The sequence below is a fragment of the Mya arenaria genome, chromosome 15, assembly GCF_026914265.1.
Source record: "Mya arenaria isolate MELC-2E11 chromosome 15, ASM2691426v1".
NCBI lineage: Eukaryota > Metazoa > Mollusca > Bivalvia > Myida > Myidae > Mya > Mya arenaria.
In genome coordinates, this window is record NC_069136.1 from 30337161 (window position 1) to 30356911 (window position 19751).

Consider the following 19751-nt stretch of genomic DNA (forward strand, 5'->3'; position numbering starts at 1 on the left):
CCTAGGTGTATTATTTGTCAAATAATTAAAGAAAAGACAACATGAAGTTGAACAAGCAAAGACATCTTTCAGCTTGTATTTTAAGAGTGGTACCTATTCTTGCCATTTGATTGCCAACTAAAATAAAACTATTTGTACCTATTTTGCTATATATGCTGTATGCTAAGTCTAGATAATTTACCTCGTATAAAAATATATTTATTCTGTATACATACGATGTGTAATTAGCTTAGTTTTATAATAGTCATGCCATACAAATCTAGATTTGACCCTGCATTGCATTTATATGTGTGTGTGTGTTTGTTCATATACTTTGTAGATATTCGGACCTCACATGACAGAGAGCATAGTAAAACGGTAAAACCTGTACCATATTTGTCAAGAAATTAACTGTATTCATCAAGTTTATAAAAGATTTAACTTATATTAGGACAAATGTAAAATATCATGCAACCAGTTTAAAACAAAATATAATAAAAGTCATAACCTGTAATCATTCTTCATGAGAAAAACATCAAACATTTTTGTTTGTTATTTCTACAAATCAGCTTATACTGACCAGAATGGTAATGGTGTTGTATGCCAGTCTTTGTGTATCTGTACATTTGTGATTTATTTACATGTAAATGATGATAAGCTGTATATGCTTTATTCTTAATAAAATTATGTTATGTTATGTTATGTTATGTATGTTAAATGGCGGATCCGTTTTCAAGTAGTAATACGCTTGACTATCAACCTCGTTTTAGTATCTCTAGAACATCGTTCGCCTTACTTTCTGAGCTGTAGTTTTTAACCAGGTCTCGTAAATTATATATATATATATATGAATATATGCATATGTATATAATAGTTTGTCATACAATACTAGATTTGTCCCTGTAGACTGGTGTATTTGTAGGTGTTTGTGTGTACGTATACATACTGTAAATATTTGGTTCTCATACAAAGAGAATATGATAACACTGATTTAACTGTAAAATATCTGTCAAGAAATTAATTGCTCCATAAGATACCAAATCCTAAATTCTAACTTTCAGCATTTGTCAACGTCAGATTCGTCGAAGGGTTTCTTTTATTCAGTGTTTTCTTCCGTTACCTAAGGACTCATCACAATATACCAGTTCCGGATTCATTTGTTGAAGGCCAATACCTATTTTGAAATTGACCTAATCAGGACATGGCGGTAGCTCTGATCGAACATACGTTAACCTTTTTTTTCAATATCAAAAGGGCAATAAGCCTTGCTTTGCTTACCCGTCCAGATGAATCTTGCGCGTGCACCATCGACTATGATTATGCGCACTTGACATAAGTAAATACATTGCTCTCTTAAAACAATATAGTTATGGCTTTGTACGGACTATGGTAATTTTATATCCATCCACCGAAAATATTAGTCGGGTCGTTACATGAAAGACTAAACTTAACCATGCATAGGGGGTTGCCCCAACCAATGACGTTACATGTTACACGTATTTTGATACTTGTTTGTTGTCGTGTGGCGTTCTCACTTGTTTGGTGCTAGGCATTACTTCTTAAGCCAAGCCTTGATTTTGTTTTGATTTTAATTCATTATCATGTTAACCTCATGTGACATATGATCTAAAAAATCATTTGAGTACAGATAAAAAAATGTTTTTTTAATTGATAGCTAAATGTAGACCTTTATAATGACTGAATTTCTTTAAACATCTAGCCGAATTTCAAATCTGCATATATACTCGGACATCGTGCGGAATCCACACTATTTAAAGCTGCACTCTCACAGATTTACCATGTTTGCAACTTTTTTTTTTATTTTTTGTCTTTTGCGTAAATATCTGCCAAGCAATGATATAAGATTGCTGACAAAAGATCAGATCGCAGATTTTCATATTTCCGTTCGAGAATTAATGTTTTATGGCGTTACTAACGGTTTAAAAAAAATGCATAAACCACAATGTGTTGGACTTAAATATAAACATCTGCGATCTAATTTTCCGTCAGCCCTTATATAACTGGTTTCCATGAATTTTCGCAATAATGGGCTCGTTCGTTCAGCTTTAAATTAACATTAAACCAGTTGAATGTTAAGTCGAAGGGGTTGAGCTCTAAGGCGGTTCTCCTTGATTAATCCTTGATAAACACACCTAGTTTTTAAAAAGGATACAAACACTGTGTTGTTTGTGGAGGTTTGTGCTGTTGTTCCATGTTTCCTGTTTGTGATTCTTTTTTGTGTGTGTTCTATGTCTTTGGCGTTTACCCTGTACCATTAACCGGGCTTAATGTTTAAACTGTTGGCTCCTGAGCTTATTTCTGTAGTTTATATCATTATATATTCATATAAATATTGCATTTGAGTCTTGCTATATCCTAATTATTTTGTTAATACGAAAAAAAATGGAAAGGAGTTAATACTGTTCCGCGGAGAGAGATCGATTGTATGCATCCACACAACTAATAAGCTGTCGTTTTAACAATATTTGAACGAAAAACATGATGCGGTTATAGCTGAACTGGTAAGCGTAGGACCTGATGAGGGCAGTTTGGCCTTGATAATAACTCACGTGAATCCAACCAGTATGATGAACACTCCTTACATTTAATGCTATGATTGCGTAACGCATTATTCATTCGGCGGTTCGTATCTTTAACTTTTTTTGCGACAAACTCAACTAAATAGACAGATAGTTCAATTGTTCTTTAATTATAAGACTTTCTTGTGAACTCTGACATTATCAGATATACATGTAGTATATGTGGCATGATTTGCGTCACACAAGTTCTAACCGGTCATTCATTTATTTCAATTATAATTGATGCAAATTTGTAAACAATAAATAATTAATGTCACGTTTTTCCAACATATATACGCCCATGGCCATTAACAACCATGGAATATCTGATTGGCTACGATATCATATACGTACTATTTGAGCGTCATAAGCTAATGTTCGTGTCTGACAAAGTGCCGTTCGTCAATAGAAAATAGCTGACGTCATGTTCAAGCCATATAAGCAATTCAAACCTCAACCTTCTACCAGAGTAATTCAAACAAGACACACACCGCTAGAACTAAAATGGATTTTATCAAAGTATTCACTGTTCTCTCGATTGCTGCCATGTAAGTGAAATGTTTCTTTATACAGATATTAACATACAGGAATGGTCTTTTATCTTCCGATAGTTTAACGAAATGTTTAACATACATGTAATATAACATTTGATTTTTTTGATTAGTGTTCATATTATAAACTTATTAAATGCGGGCCAGGCAGTCGTTTGAAAGTGAAGAATGTGTTATGACAGTAGTAATACATTAACGATGGGGTATAACTTGCTGATGAGGTATTCCTACCCAACTACGATTACGCATCGGGAGGGGCAATAAAACCCATATTTCAATATTGAGTAATTTTACTTCTTAGAGTTATCGAATTTTATACAAATATACCAACAAATAATAATTATTAGAAATAGTGTAAATTAAAAGAAAATATGCACACTGAGACGCTGGAACTTAAGTGATCGGATGTTTTAAATGTTTTAAATAACTTATAAGAGAAGCAGAACTTTACCTCCTATTAAATTCAGAAATGAAAAATGAAATGAACAGCATCATGAAAAGCAAGAGTTCCCTGACATATGTGTGGGAACGTACACCAAGAGTTTCCTGACATATGTGTGGGAACACACACCAAGAGTTTCCCGACATATGTGTGGGAACGTACACCAAGAGTTTCCTGACATATGTGTGGGAACGTACACCAAGAGTTCCCTGACATATGTGTGGGAACGTACACCAAGAGTTCCCTGACATATGTGTGGGAACGTACACCAATAGTTCCCTGACATATGTGTGGGAACGTACACCAAGAGTTCCCTGACACATGTGTGGGAACGTACACCAAGAGTTCCCTGACATATGTGTGGGAACGTATACCGTTGTTTTGCTGACTCGTGGGAATGGATAAATGGGTTTTCGAGACACGGGATTTCCTTAAAAATGGCAATAGTAATTAATGTTTCTTCAATATATTCTTCTCTTAATTTACAGGACCACTTCTGCCAACGTTACCTCTATCGCCGGGCAGTTTACAACGGTAAGTTTTCGCAACGTGTTCTTGATTACCAATAATGAAATATTTTCATTTTTTAGTTTGTTTTTGGTGCGATATTTTATCAATATCACCTCTTAAATGATTGTTTTTTCGTTTATTCTTCAAAGAGAAGTGATATATTGACTTAAACCTTAACCAAGTTTCAGTACGAGGTTTCAGTATGAGGTTTCAGTACGAGGTTTCAGTATGAGGTTTCAGTTTCATATGTGAGGATACGTAGTTGGTTTTCATGACATTTTAAATACAAAGATAATTTTCAATATTTATAAAGCTACTGAGGCAACAATGTGATGGGGTGATATTCATATGGTTTGTTATACGCATAGTTTGTGTATTCTTTGTTGTTGTTTTTATTACATATCATTTTGAATTGAATTTACTTTTTCAGCCAACTGACTTGACTTGCGAGTGTTGTGATGAAAAACCGCTAACGTCAATGCGCATTCATTTTAAGTATGCTACTTATTTGATAATTGATTTATAATCATATATTTTTTTATCGTATATATACCTATTCTTAATTTGGTAGTAATTGTTGGCAAAACACCAACATGCCAATTGCATCGCACGGTTTGACCTATTCAATTTCCATTCATTGTAGTCACCCTCCAAGATTATTAGAAGTATTTTCATTTGTTTCAAATAATTCCAAAACATAACGGCTCTACAACACAATGTCCCAGCTTAGAGACAACTAGCATGCCTGTGTACACATTGTTGAAATATTTCGTTGATTTTATCCTCCAGATATAACCCTTGTCCTAGCGGAGGATTATTACTGTTGCCATCTGCTGAAGATGTCCTCAGCTAGAGGTGTTCAACCAGGGGCCATAATGTAGATTTATGAAGAAGATTCAATGTTCAAAAGACTATATATACGATTATAGCTGTAAAGAACTAAAGCCATTATTATAATGGTTTCATTATTTGATCTCTTTTAAATAAACTTCTTTCGATTGGTTGAGAAACCTTCAATTTGTACTTCTGACTGTGTTTTTATACTTAAATGTGTGAATCCCTAATCTATCAAACCGCAAAAACAAGCTTTACAGTAAAAATAAAGACAACTAAAAAGCGTTTAGTATTAGTACACGATACCCCATTTGTGTTAACTAATGCAATCTTGAATAAGCTCTAAAGTGACGAAAACTACAACTTTCGAAGTGCACCGACTTCTTTCATACGAACGAACATATACATCGCATGAACATGTATCTACGGTTTTTGATCTTAATTTTGGTATAACATGAAAATAATATTTAGCGTGTAAATTTGCATCAGTTGTGTTAATTAAATATAATATTGTCCGATTATTGACAAAATATTTGTGTTTGATTATATGTTCATTGTTTGTCGTGTAACCTATGTGTCTTGGCCACACTATTTCACTACTTACTTGTAAATTTGCCGATATGCCAATAAATCTAAACTGTATCAAATGAATTGTCATAGTTCATTGTTTTGAGTCTGCCTGCGTTAAGTCAAATATCACAGTCACATTCACATCATATTTTATCATTAGCAAGTCCATACTTGTATTGTGTTTGATGAAAACATCGGCGATTGTTTTTAACCCGATCAAAAGCTATGCAAATATATCTTTGATTTGATAAGCAGGAGCAACAATGTTAAAGGAAGTGAACAGGAGACATTTCCTTTAACATAACATAACATTAATGCACGGGGGGGGGGGGGGGGTACACGTATTCCGAATCTGCAATGATTTAAGTGAGTTTTTGGAGTCTGATATGCAAGATGGTAGCCAAACAATGAAAAAAATAGGATTTTCGGAACCTGTTTTCGCCTGGTAAGTAGTATAAAGTATATGTTTCCAAAATATCATGACGCGCATTCGGCTCTACAATTACCATGTCTCCCTAGGCTTTTTATTTCATGCTTCTAGGTTACTGAATAAAAAGTTATTGACGGAAAACCTTCGACCAGTCTGTTGTTTACAAATGTGGGCAGCGCAAATTTGATACTTTTAATGACGTTTAAGTTCCAAAAACACAATTTTGCAATGGTTTCTACTTTAACAATATTTAAATGAGGTATTTTAATTTCCTGACAATTCCTTTGCTGTACAAGAGCCTTCATGGTCATTTTATTTTGGTTTAACCACCTGAGTGTGTGCTGATAACAGTACAACCACCTTTTGGCATCTGTACTGAAAGACATTTGACGAGCTTCTATAAATGAAAACATACTGTGTGACAAATGAAACTTGTGACAAACGTTCCATAATATTATACTACCACGTGTTGAATACTTTCTATAATCAAAGTGCTGAAAGCACTGATGGACTAGGGATTCATTCAGGGGAATGTTGACAACCATATTCTAAGCATTGAAAAAATCGGCTCACATCACAAGGGGTCACTGTTTAATGGGCTAGCTTACACTTTAGACTAAAACTGCTTGCAAGCTGCAAAGGAAATTTGAAAAATCTAGTTAAGTGTGTGTAAAGTGAGGGTGGGGGGGGGGGGGCACACATACTTCTTTAATTTGATCAAATCCTTTTATATCAAAGGTCTGTTATTTGCAGTTTCAGAGAAGATTTTCAATGATGTAATTATATACTATATAGAAAACCTGTCACCTCTTTTTCAGGGGAGCCTTAAACCACAGGGCCATACTTTGAACAATCTTTGGTTCTATGCAAGCCATAAAATATTAACTTCATCGTAAAACTCTTCATCAAATTTATATATCATATTTAAGACCAATTCTAGAGTACGCCTCAGTTGTCTGGGATAGTTGTACAATTTATGAAAAGGGGACCTTGGAAAAACTGCAATACGAAGCAGCAAGAATTGTTACTGGTCTCACACGTTCAGTTTCAATCGCTAGATTAATTAAGGAAATCGGCTGGATTTCATTGTCGGATAGAAGAAAAATGCAAAAGTTAATTTTAGTTTACAAATATATCCACGGTGAACTGCCGTCGTATTTATCCGCACACTCTCCACAAACAGTCAATGATTCTAATCCTTATAATCTGAGAAACAATGAAAATTTTAATACAATGAATAGACGCCTCGAAATATATAATCGTTCAACGATACCGTCATCATTGTCATTGTGGAATTCACCAGATATAGGAACAAGACACTCACCAACTCCCTCAATGTTTAAGCGTCAATTAAAAGATCAATTTAAACAAACCCCCATCCCATCTTATTATACTTGTGGAAAACGTCGCTTCTCGGTATACCATGCGCGACTTAGAAACTTTTGCAGTGACCTAAATTCCGACTTGTTTAACAACCACCTTCGAGACTCTCCACTATGTATTAATTGCAATGTAGAAGAAGATGCTGAACACTTCTTATTTCGGTGTTCACTATTCACCAACCAGCGATTAAATCTCTTCAGAAATACTCGAAAATTCCATCCGCTCAGTACAGATAAACTGCTATTTGGTTTAAACAACCTTTCAAAAGAGGACAACGTCCTGATCTTTAGTGAAGTTCAACGTTTTATTAAGACTTCCCAATGTTTTAGCTAATTTAGCAATCGGTATCAGGAGCTTATCTTCTCTCGATCTCTCTTTCTCTCACACGTCTTTCTCTACAACTTCTATTATAGTATCATGTGGGTTTTATTTTTCACTTAAACAATGCAATATACATTAGATATTACTCTTATTGTTTGTTTTTGTTTTATTTTGCTTATAAACACATTTGCTTGGTATAGAATGTGACGTTTCGGGAGAGGGCCGTAACTGATGTTGGCATAACTCGTGGCCCAATCCCTTTGCATGCTTGATTTTATAATATCGGTCTAAATATTGTGTTGAAATTTGTATTGATATTGTCATTGTGAAATGTGTTCTCATGCAATAAAATATTATTAAATTAAATTAGAACAATCTTTGTAAAAGACATCTACATTGTACATCTATGTCAGACTGCATACACAATGCTATTAGGAAGTAGTTTTTATTTAAAAAGAGAAGAACAATTTTCTCCCTCTTAATTTGTGCTTGGTATTCAATTCATATAACATGTTACCATGATAATTTAGTGCTGTTGATAAATATTAGGCACTGCCTTCTGTCTAATGCTATTCATATTACTGCTGCAGACTTTTGTACAAAGCAAAGCAAGTTGAGTAGACTAAGATGAGATGAATATCATTTTTAAAGTATGAAATATTGAAATGTCTTTTAAATACTTTGACCATCAAATTTCATAACATGGTGTCAGCAGTTCATCACACTGCTAGTGAGAATGGAATACCAAACATAATTTTATTCTTTATTATATACCCATCATCAATCCACATGCAATACACAAAATACTTTGACCCATATTCCGCTCCAGTGCAATACGGCCATATACCACTCTTGTGACGTCACGTCATAACAAGTATGTTGCGCAATATTAAATTGACGTCATTAAACCAATGAGTGCATCCTTAAAATGAAATTTATTATGCAAAGATGTGGCTTCTAAGTGATCTAATCAGTAATGTATATAATAAAAGGGTTAGTAGTACTGCATTTTGATCCGGATATGGCGGAATGTCATATTTGATGTTGGTAGTTTTTGTAAATTTGATTTTACTCGGCTTGTGCCATGTGAAATCCGAATCTGCAAAAATCTACTTGAGTTAAATACAACCTCCTGGATCAAAACGCAGGAACAACAAAACCTGTTACCCCGTGGACAGAGCATATTTAACCCACAGGGCCATTGTAACTTTGAGCAATCATTGTAAAAGACAACTACATACAAGATGCTTAAGGAAGTACATGTAGTTTGGAAAAAATAAGAATTATTTTTTAGAAGCGATTGAAAGGGGCATGCATTGTAATTTTAAATACATGGGGATCATGACGTCGACTGAAGTGATACGCTGTGCATTTTGAATGGAATTATTGCTGGAGTTGTTTGTTAAATTTTCATTAAACAAAACGTGTATGTTCATAAAAGGAAATGATATATATGATGTATTGTATTTTCCTATTGAATGATATCTAATCAAAGCAGCGAAAACCCTTTAGAAACGATTGAAAGGGGCGTGCATTGTAACATTAAATACATGCGGAAGGGGTATTACGACGATTGAAGTGACATTTACATAAACAAAATGACACAAGACGCCCTAAAATAGATAAAGATATGTTTGTTTCCTCGCGCAGTGTGGGCACAAGCGGTCTTGGCCCTCGGCACATTTTTCACTTTTATCTATGTGCCCTTCACCCATTCCCATAGTTCAAATAAAATTTGCAACTCTCACATATTTGCCCGCAGATGGTCTTTCAGCGCTTCGCGCTTTGATTATGTAAGGTCACATATTGTGCGTTTTAAAAATAACATGTTTTCATCTGTTTAAAATTATGTCAAATGTAGTGCATTGAAATTTTATTATGAGTTTAAAGCTGCACTTTCATTTTGACAACTTTTTGATTTTTTGTCTTGGAACGAGCCAATTTTTGCGAAAATCCATGGAAACCAGTTATATAAAACTGCTGACCAAAATTTAGATGGCATATTGTTATATTAAAGTTAAAAAATTGATGTTTTAAGCATTATTCTTAAACTGTTAGTAACGGTTTAAGCCATAAAACATTAATTTTCGAACGGAAATATGATAAACTACGAGTTGATTGTTTGTCAGCAATCTGATATCATTGGTTTGAAGATGTTTACGCAAAAATTTGCCCTTTTTAAGACAAAAAAAGTTGTAAAAACGGTAAATCTGTGAGAGTGCAGCTTTAAACTATGACAGGAATAATTCAAGGGAATGATTTTTTTGTGAATTCTAGCATTAAAATTGTCTGAATCGCATTTATAAATTATGTAAGGTATTCTCACATTGGTCACACTTTTTAAACTTTGTGCTGTCTTCTTTTTGTTTGTCTCAAATTAATACAGCATTGGCTTCAATTGTTGTTTATGAAAGGGACTGTGCACCAGATTGGCACCAAAAAAGTTGTTTTTTTTCCTGTAACGAATCTAAGGACACTTTTTTAATAAAATATTTTACTCTTTGTTATCGTTATGGTAATTAAAATACAAAAAAATGCAGTGAAGTGTCGTATCCATTATGTTATGAAGACTTACTTTTACTGGGTGGAATTTTCCAGATGTATACCTAACTCGCTAATATCATGTAATAACATCAACGGCAGATCACGCATAAGGAATGAATTCTACTCGGTAGACATACCTAGTAATCTTTTTTAATGGAAAAACACGAAATAACTGCTATTAATAAATCATTTGTAAACTATGGGGATCATCAGTTAGTAAGTTTCAATGCATTCATTGTACACATCGATACCAAGTTTATGTCAATTTTCTACAATTTTCTCTAAATTTTTGCATTTTCATCATTAACTGAGTACAGCCCATTTAAACTGTACCTTATAATGTCTGTGACTTATCAAATATTTAATAGTAATGGTCTACAACCAAGATTTGTTTTAATTATCCAGGTTTCAAACTGCATTGTGTATGCGATTGGAAAGGTAATCTTGAAAGCTCACTTAGTATAATTTTTACAAATAACATTCACCCTGCAAGGTACTCATATTTGGATGATACATGAAGATTTGCACAGTCATTTATGTATACTTGCATTTATTGATAAAGGATACCTTTTTCAAATATTTGATTTAGATTGCAAAGTAAAACTTATATAAATAAATATATATTCTTAACTTTATCTGAATACACAAGCTAATGCATCAGTAAATTTTAACCATGCCCCCCCCCCCCCCCCCCGGTCCCGGAATAGCGGGGACTTCTACTTTCGGTCCAGTCAACCCCAGCTAAAATCCCCGCCCTGCAGAGATAATCTGATGGTAAAGTCCCCACCAAATGCCCCGCACCCAAGGGACATTAGGTTAAGCCCCATCCACACTGTATTTTCCGGGAAGACCTGGCACTGCGGGGTCATCTGAAAGGTAAAAACATGGCCCATTTCGCCGGCTATCCCAGGTATACCCCCGGATGTGGGAGCCGTGGTTACAATTGACTGGTGCATAATGATCCATAGTGATCCAATCTCATGCCAAGATGATTTCTGGTCTGACATCGCGAGGTTAGTTATTCTTAAGCATAAAAAAGCCTGGACAGCATTTGAGAAAGACTGTTGTGAGGTTAAATCTTCATTACTTCACTATTCCACAACATTGGGTGATAAGGGAACTTTATTGAATATTTTGATTTTAATTTTGTTCCCTAAACGCCACAAGTCAACTGATTAATTAATACAAATTCAATTCTATCTCCACAATATTCGGCACTGCATTGTTAAATAAAACTCAAAAGTTACACTTGTAAATAATTTACCCAAGTACCTTTCCCTCATATATTTCACAAATTTATATTGATCTATCAACAACAATGCATCACCATACATTATCTTTGACTGATTTTTGATACTCATTCTTGGCTAGAAAACGAAAAGTGAGCACAGAACGTCTTCAGAAAAATAACTTGTAAAGTATGCACAAGTCAATTGTAACCACGAACCACGCCCCCCCCCCCACCCCCAGGGAATAGCAGTACTTTGACTTTCGGTCCAACCAATCCCCGGTAAAATCCCTGCCCTGCGAGAACGAACTGGTGGTAAAATCCCGTGAATAACCCCCCCCCCCCCGCACCCAAGGGATCTAAGATAAGAACAATTCCCTGATATATTTTGAGGGAAGACAAAACCACTGCAATCACCCGGCATTGCGAGGACACTAGTTCTGGCTTCCATAACTTTAATGTTGATATTTAATTTTGACTGGTGCATTTCACAGGGGCAGGTTGTGTTGTTTAGACACACTACGCCCCTGTCCGTTTTGTTGGGGTTTTTTTTACCCTGAATTTCCATATATTTGCTGACATGACCCTGTTTAAGAAGCCATAACTTTATCAAAACTTTTTTGTCAAAACCACAATGGCTTGATGACAAAGGCTCAATAAAGTCACAATAAATAATTTCAACTAGCCAAAATTATATTTTATACATACTTGAACATGTATATTATCAATGTAATACATTTCCATAAACATAAAATGAGATTTGAAAAAAATAAAAAATACCCTATACTGTTTCATATTACAGTATAGGGTATTTTTGAATTTTGTCAAATCTCATTTTATGTTTATGGCAATGTATTACAAATTCTTGAAAATTTACGTGTCAAATTAAAAATGCTACCCACGGTAAGATGAAAATAAATCCGTTTGATGGTGGTAATCATTCAATGGCGGCTTTATTGATAAATTTCCTCAATAAAACACTATGAAATTCACATCATCAGCATCCGTAATTAGCATAACATACATGTATGTCTGAATCATTCGGCCGCTCTGATCAGAGGTCAATAAGTAGACTGGTACCCTGATTTACTTTTCCTCAAAAATATAAAGTTATACAGGTACGGGGCATATGGTTTTTAGTAAACATTAATAGTATTTGAACAATAAATACCAAAAATCGTGTTGTATTTAAAAATGTGCTAAGTGCCATGCCATGATTAGTTAAAAAAAACTTTGTATCGAAAAGAAAATTTCACGGAAACATGCACATTATGTCGAAAAAAGAACAGGGACCGACTTCGGAATACCAACATTGTATGCAAAGGATAACAATACTTTTTTAAACCAAATTTCCTGGTTGTTTTCTTCTTAGACCGCACGCTTTATTCGCTCCACGTATGAATTCACAAGACATTTCGAATGCGCGACGGGCACCGCGGTTAGCTGATACTGGTTTCTTTTCGGATAAAAGAGAAAGAGGGTACCAGTCTATCAATACAGAGCATTGAACGGAAAAATTTCGCTGCGTACTTTTCCAATATGTCCATATTCTTATTGCATATAATCTGACCGCATGCAATAATATTCATGTAGTTAACCCGATTAACTCACTCGCTACGTTTGAATTTCTTGTGCTTCATTAAAAGAACATACAGTTAGCTTGAATTGTTAGGAGAACTATTTTTATTGGCTGTTTTCATTGTAATCAGTTCCGGTGCTACTTTGATTATTCAAATTCGCTAACGGCAATTCAATCAAAATACAGCGTATGAATACATTACGTCAGTGAACCCCCAGATGCGGCTTGAAAATCCAGATATCGCGGTAATGGCTATGAACTAGGCCACAAGTGCCCTAGTCCAAATATTATGTAGAAGGCTATTGGGTTTTGTTCTGGAAGTTTGTATGCGACCCGAGTGGACTTTTTTAGATTCGGATTTCACAAGTAGCCTGGGTTACCTGTCCTAACCATTTCATAATCGGTACTCGTTGTGCAGAGTACGCTGGTACCAGACAAATTTCACAAGGATAGATAGATAGATATCTTTTATTCCTCCAGGTTGGAGAGCAAAACATATATACATATACAGAAGGTTAATTACAACAGTGTGTATAATATTATGGATTATTGCAATATTATTGCAATGTACAAATAAACATATACAAATGACATAATACAAAAGTGATAATAGTACTGTCAACATACAATGACATTAATAGCTTGTATATATATATATATATATATATATCTCGTAATAAGCCGCAGTTCTATATTACAGCCAGTGGCAAGGTTGTCTTAACGAAAATCGATAATTAAGACATTTAAGCTCAGGCTAATAAGTATGATATTGGCACAGCGTTAACTTAGTAATCTGCACAATGAACTGTACTTTTTGTCATTGCCACCTACCCATATACCAAGTTTTATTTCAATACCATAAGTAGTTTTAAAGTATTGCTCTGGTCAAGAAAAAGCGGCAAAGGGCAATAGTTATGTAATTAGCTTAAAAACAGCTATAGTCATTGTGCACTGCACTTCCTCTCGTTGTGCTAAATACCACTGAATGATGTTTAATGAAATTCCAAAAAAAGTAGTTTTCTAGTTATGCTCCGGACAGGAAACGATACAAAGGGAATAACTCTTGCAATATGCTGAAATAGAGTTATTGTTCATGTACACTGCAGTTCTAAGGGGGCAACGTCACCATGCTGGAATGACAACTTGTAGGGAAGAATAAGTTACCTCATTCATCATGAAGAAGTGATATGAAATAACAATTTAACAATTTTTGTAGTACTTTAATAAACATTATCATTGCGTCTGAAAGTTGCAAACATAAATAGAACATAATTATTGAACTGTTATATTAAAAGATAATTTACTAGATAAAATGCATTTATAACATAACATGCCTTGTTTTTAGCTGTTTAATAATACTAAAATGTAATGTAAAATTGCATAAAAATCTAGTCAATGAAGTTATAATGTTAACTTCTTCATTTACATAGTAAAGAAGAGTTGAAAATGGATGTTTTTAGTTGATATTAACACAAAAACAGCATGTGTCTTATTGGACAATGGCATTTTTTTCAAATATGATAAAAATAAAGCATTCAAACTAAATATCAGACTATGTATGAAAGAAATAATACTGTTTCTATTTTTCACAAAGGTTTTGAAATACAACAATGCACATATAAGCATAAATAGGCCAAATATGCAAAAAAAGTAAACAATGTGTGAAAGTGATACGGAACACTTAAAATGATTTCTTTGTGCATTAAATGAATATATACCAGAAAAGCAATACTAAATCAAGTTCAAAATGTATAATAACATTAAGAACACCCCTTTATGATCTATATCTTCATAATAAATCAGAGTACATGTAAACAATAATCATTTATATCATTAGCATCAAATGTGTCAAGTTTAAAGTGTGTTTTCATTTGCATTAAATTACATTGTAAAATATACCAGAAAAGCAATTATAAAAATCCTTAAATGTATAAGAAACTGAAGACAATAAAGAATACCATCCATTTATGAATTTCTCCAAAACAAATCAGAGGTCACCTAAACAATAATCATTCATATAATTAGTATCAAATGTGTCTAGTTTTTGTGTGTCTGTTCATTATCTTTAAATGAGCATCTTCAAAGTGAAACTCTTATTTGAAATCAATACATATAATTTATTTATTTATAACACACATCAAATTGAATGATAAAACAATAACTACTTACTAAACAATGCATTTACTGAAATATTGTTTACTAATAACAAGCTTGTGACCCTGTTTATTATAGTAGAAAGCATGACAAGTATTAAATGATTGGTGACTGCTAAAAGATTTACTGTGGTCTATTATAGTATCACAAGGCAGAAATACCATGTTTTATTTTCATTCTTATTAATTAGCAAATTGAACTCAAGATCCTTCATTAAAACATTGTTGTTGACATATATCAACCCATTTTAATAAAAATCAAAACAATAATACAATAATATTAATTGTGATAAGTCTTATTTGGGAGTAAGAGTGCATCTTTAAAAATAGTGTGTGTGTGTTTTTTTTTCACTTAAATATGTAACAATTCAATTTGACAAATGAGACAAAAGTTAGGAAATAGAAGTAGTAATTGTACATAATACAAAACAACAACAACAAGAGGGACATCAGTGCCTGTGCTCCACTGGCCAAAAGGTTCAAGCAAAGACCACCTAACGAACATTTTCGTCAAGTTTCATAGAAATACAATCATCAATTTTTGAGGAGAAGTTATTTAAAAAAATTTTTTACTTTAATAGCTCTGGCTGCCATGTTGTGCAGTGGACCGAAATGATTTGGGCAATTTGAGTAAAGGAGCACCAAACAAACATTTCTGTCAAGTTTTATCGAAAAAAAGGTCATCGGTTTCGACGACAAGTCGTATAAAGTTTTTTTTATTTTTTAGCTCTGGCAGCCATTGTGTGCAGTGGACTGGAACCATTTAACAAATTTTGGTTAATGACCATCCAAGGAACATTTCTGTTAAGTTTCATCAAAATCTGATCATCGGTTTCTGAGAAGATGTTCTTTAAAGGTTTTTCTATTTTTTGCCCTGGCAGCCATGTTGTGCAGCGGACCGGAACCATTTGAGCAATTTTGGTTAAGGACCACCCAAGGAACAATTCTGTCAAGTTTCATCAAAATCTGCCTTTCCGTTTCAGAGGAGATGTCGTTTAAAGATTTTGCTATTTTTAGCTGTGGCGGCCATATTGTGCAATGGACCAGAACCATTTGAGCAATTTTAATAAAGGACCACCCAAGGAACATTACTGTCAAGTTTCATCAAAATCTGCCGAACCGTTTCAGAGGAGATGTCGTTTAAAGGTTTTGCTATTTTTAGCTCTGGCGGCCATATTGTGCAATGGACCGGAACCATTTGAGCAATTTTGGTAAAGGACCATCCAAGGAACATTTCTGTTAAGTTTAATCAAAATCTGATCATCGGTTTCTGAGAAGATGTTCTTTAAAGGTTTTTCTATTTTTTTGCCCTGGCAGCCATGTTGTGCAGCGGACCGGAACCATTTGCGCAATTTTGGTTAAGGACCACCCAAGGAACAATTCTGTAAAGTTTCATCAAAATCTGCCTATCCGTTTCAGAGGAGATGTCGTTTAAAGATTTTGCTATTTTTAGCTGTGGCGGCCATATTGTGCAATGGACCAGAACCATTTGAGCAATTTTAATAAAGGACCACCCAAGGAACATTACTGTCAAGTTTCATCAAAATCTGCCGAACCGTTTCAGAGGAGATGTCGTTTAAAGGTTTTGCTATTTTTAGCTCTGGCGGCCATATTGTGCAATGGACCGGAACCATTTGAGCAATTTTGGTAAAGGACCACCAAAGGAACATTCCTGTGAAGTTTTGTCAAAATCCGCTTATCAGTTTCAGAGGAGATGTCGTTTAAAGTAAAAGTTTACGCACGCACGCACGCACGCACGCACTCACGACGGACAATCTGTGACGACATAAGCTCCATGGCCTTCGGCCAGTGGAGCTAAAAATTGACAAAGCTCAATATAACAGGAAATCTATATGAAAACACAAATCCTTAAAGGCCATAATTATTTAAACTGAATTAAGGTATAAGTAATACACACTTTTATAAAGCTTTTACCAACAACATAGTTATTATCATGGTACACTATGGGACTTTAATCCAAATTTTGAAAAATTTTTACCCTGAATTAAAAATATTTTGTTTACATTTGATTTTTTTTTCACATTATCAGAGATTATAAAATAAACACAACAGTTTCTGGTAAAATAAACTTCAGTTAACAGAAAAATTAAGTTCAACCGAACATATTATTGATACACATGGAAACAAATCATTTTGATTGATCTTGTGAGTCTTCGGAACAGAGCAGTATTTCGATGTTTGAAAATATATAGCAGTTTTATAAATTCATAAAAAATAGTTAATAATAAGACAACCTGCTGAAATCATTTTAAATAGTTTTGAAGAAAATATACATAATGTCATGTAACTATACATTTTTATAACTAATAAAATGCCTAAAAATCAACCTTTTTCTTGTAAAAATTGATAAAGCTTAATTGGACTTATTCATAAAATGTAATCATTCAAATAAATGAATTTTACTTCTGATACTAACTCAGAATTCAGATTAAAAACAATGAATGTACTTTTAAATTAAGATATGTAAAGAAACTAGAACACTAAGTAGGCGGTAATGCACCTCCAAAAATGTCAGAGTGAAAGTTTGTTTTTATTTGTTTTATTTAGTCAATGGTATACTAACATTTAGAATTTTTCACAATAATTCTTCACTCTTCAACATTTGAAGTTTGGTTTGTTCCCATGCGTTTGTGCACAGATGAAAATTACTCAATGCTGAGTCAATGCTTATTTGGTTTTCATGCCCCTTCAGGTTCTTTACCCATCCAGAATGAATAGTGCTGTAAAAGAAAAAAAACGTTCTAACTAATTTGTGTAGATAATAATACTGCCATACATATACAAAATAAAATATAAACAGTTTAATATTTCTCAACATTATTTAAAAACACCAACAATAAGCTGATACATACATGTATATAATATAAAGAAAATTACTAAATTTATCAATAGAATTCATCATCACCACCACCATCACCACCACCACCACCACCACTCACTGGATTATTGAATACAGTGAGTTTATAAAACAACAAACACAAACTCAAATATGTTTTATATGAAATACTCACATCATCTCTATCAGATGTGGATAGACATGGATGTCAAATCTGTCTCAATGATCCAACAAAGTATTTAATGCAGGCTGGAATTCTTCATATAATGGTAATATTCAGTCATTTTCCTGCCTGAAAGAAATTAGACTTCTGATTATCAACCAACAGAAACTACAACCGTAAAATACAAATGCACATGTATTAATTATACATTCTGCACTTATATCCGTTTTAGCCAAGAGTAAGGGTTGGTAGGCACAGATGGGTAGTTGTTGTGCATATGGTTGATAATGGTTCACAACAGTATGGCGTTCAACGAGACCTACACCAAGCAAATGAATGTCGCTTGTGTCCAAGCTGTCGTGGCTTCCAGCCCGAAACCATGTACATCTTTTAATACAGGTTTATTTTGAAAATATGCAGTTTGTAAACAAATAATGGGTATTTTTAAGTCTAATATTTTTCTAAGATAAAACAATCAATTAAAAGATTACATACTCATATCATATACATGAATGATGTACATAAGTACATTTAAAAATATGTAACATATACATAATGCACCAGTCAATTGTAACCACGCCCCCCCCCCCCCAGGTCTGGGGATATGCCGGGGATAGCCGGGGAAATGGGCTGTGTTTTTAGTTTTTACCTTTCAGGTGGCCTCGCAGTGTCGGGTGAATGCGGTGGTTTTGTCTTTGAGCAAAATATAGCAGGGAATATGCCTTACCTAGGCTCCCTGGGGTACGAAGGCATATGGCGAGGATTTGACCATCAGTTCGTCCCCGCAGGACGAGGATTTTACCCGGGGTTGGCTGGACCGTTAGTCAAAGTCCAAGCTATTCCTCGGACCTGGGGGGGGGGGGGGCGTGGTTACAATTGACTGGTGCATTATAAGTAGATGTAAAGTATGTAACATGTATATTTATATATTTATAGTACATGTAGAAATATTAAAACGCTGTCTTAACATTTAGCAAATAAAAATGATTTAAGAATTCCAAAGATAAATTAAAAAACAAACATTTTTGAACACATAAACTTACACAACTACTCAAGGATACTTACATGAATAGCCCTTTAATACGAATATCCCAGTTCCATGCTGATTGTTGACATTAGTTTTTTCGACAGAAAATCTTCTCTTACGCGTATAATTCACTTATAATCCATGTTTTACTGTAATGACTCAAATTGTTACTTCTTCTTCTACTTCTACCGGTTAGTGACCACCGTCATCATGTTGACTATTCTGTCACTTTTGGGTGTGCGCAAATATAATTTTGAATACAATAACAAAAAGGGTGCTATACAAATTAGACAGTGGTGATTAAAAACAGGGGGCTATTGATTTATTTGTTAGTCAGGAGCCTCTTGAACGATTCCAGGCTGCTGACAGATGTAACTGAGGAGGGTAAGGCATTCCAATCCCTGATGGTCCTCGGGTAGAATGACTCTTTCCTAGTCGTTGTGTTACATTGTGGGATCTGGAAAGAGTTTGTGCCCATATTTCTTGAGATCCGGTCTGGTGGTACGAGTTTGTGGCTTGCTGCAACGTTGACCTCCTGGTTGTTGATCTTATACAGCATTGACAAACGTGCGTTTTTCCTTCTATCCTTTAACGGTGTCCA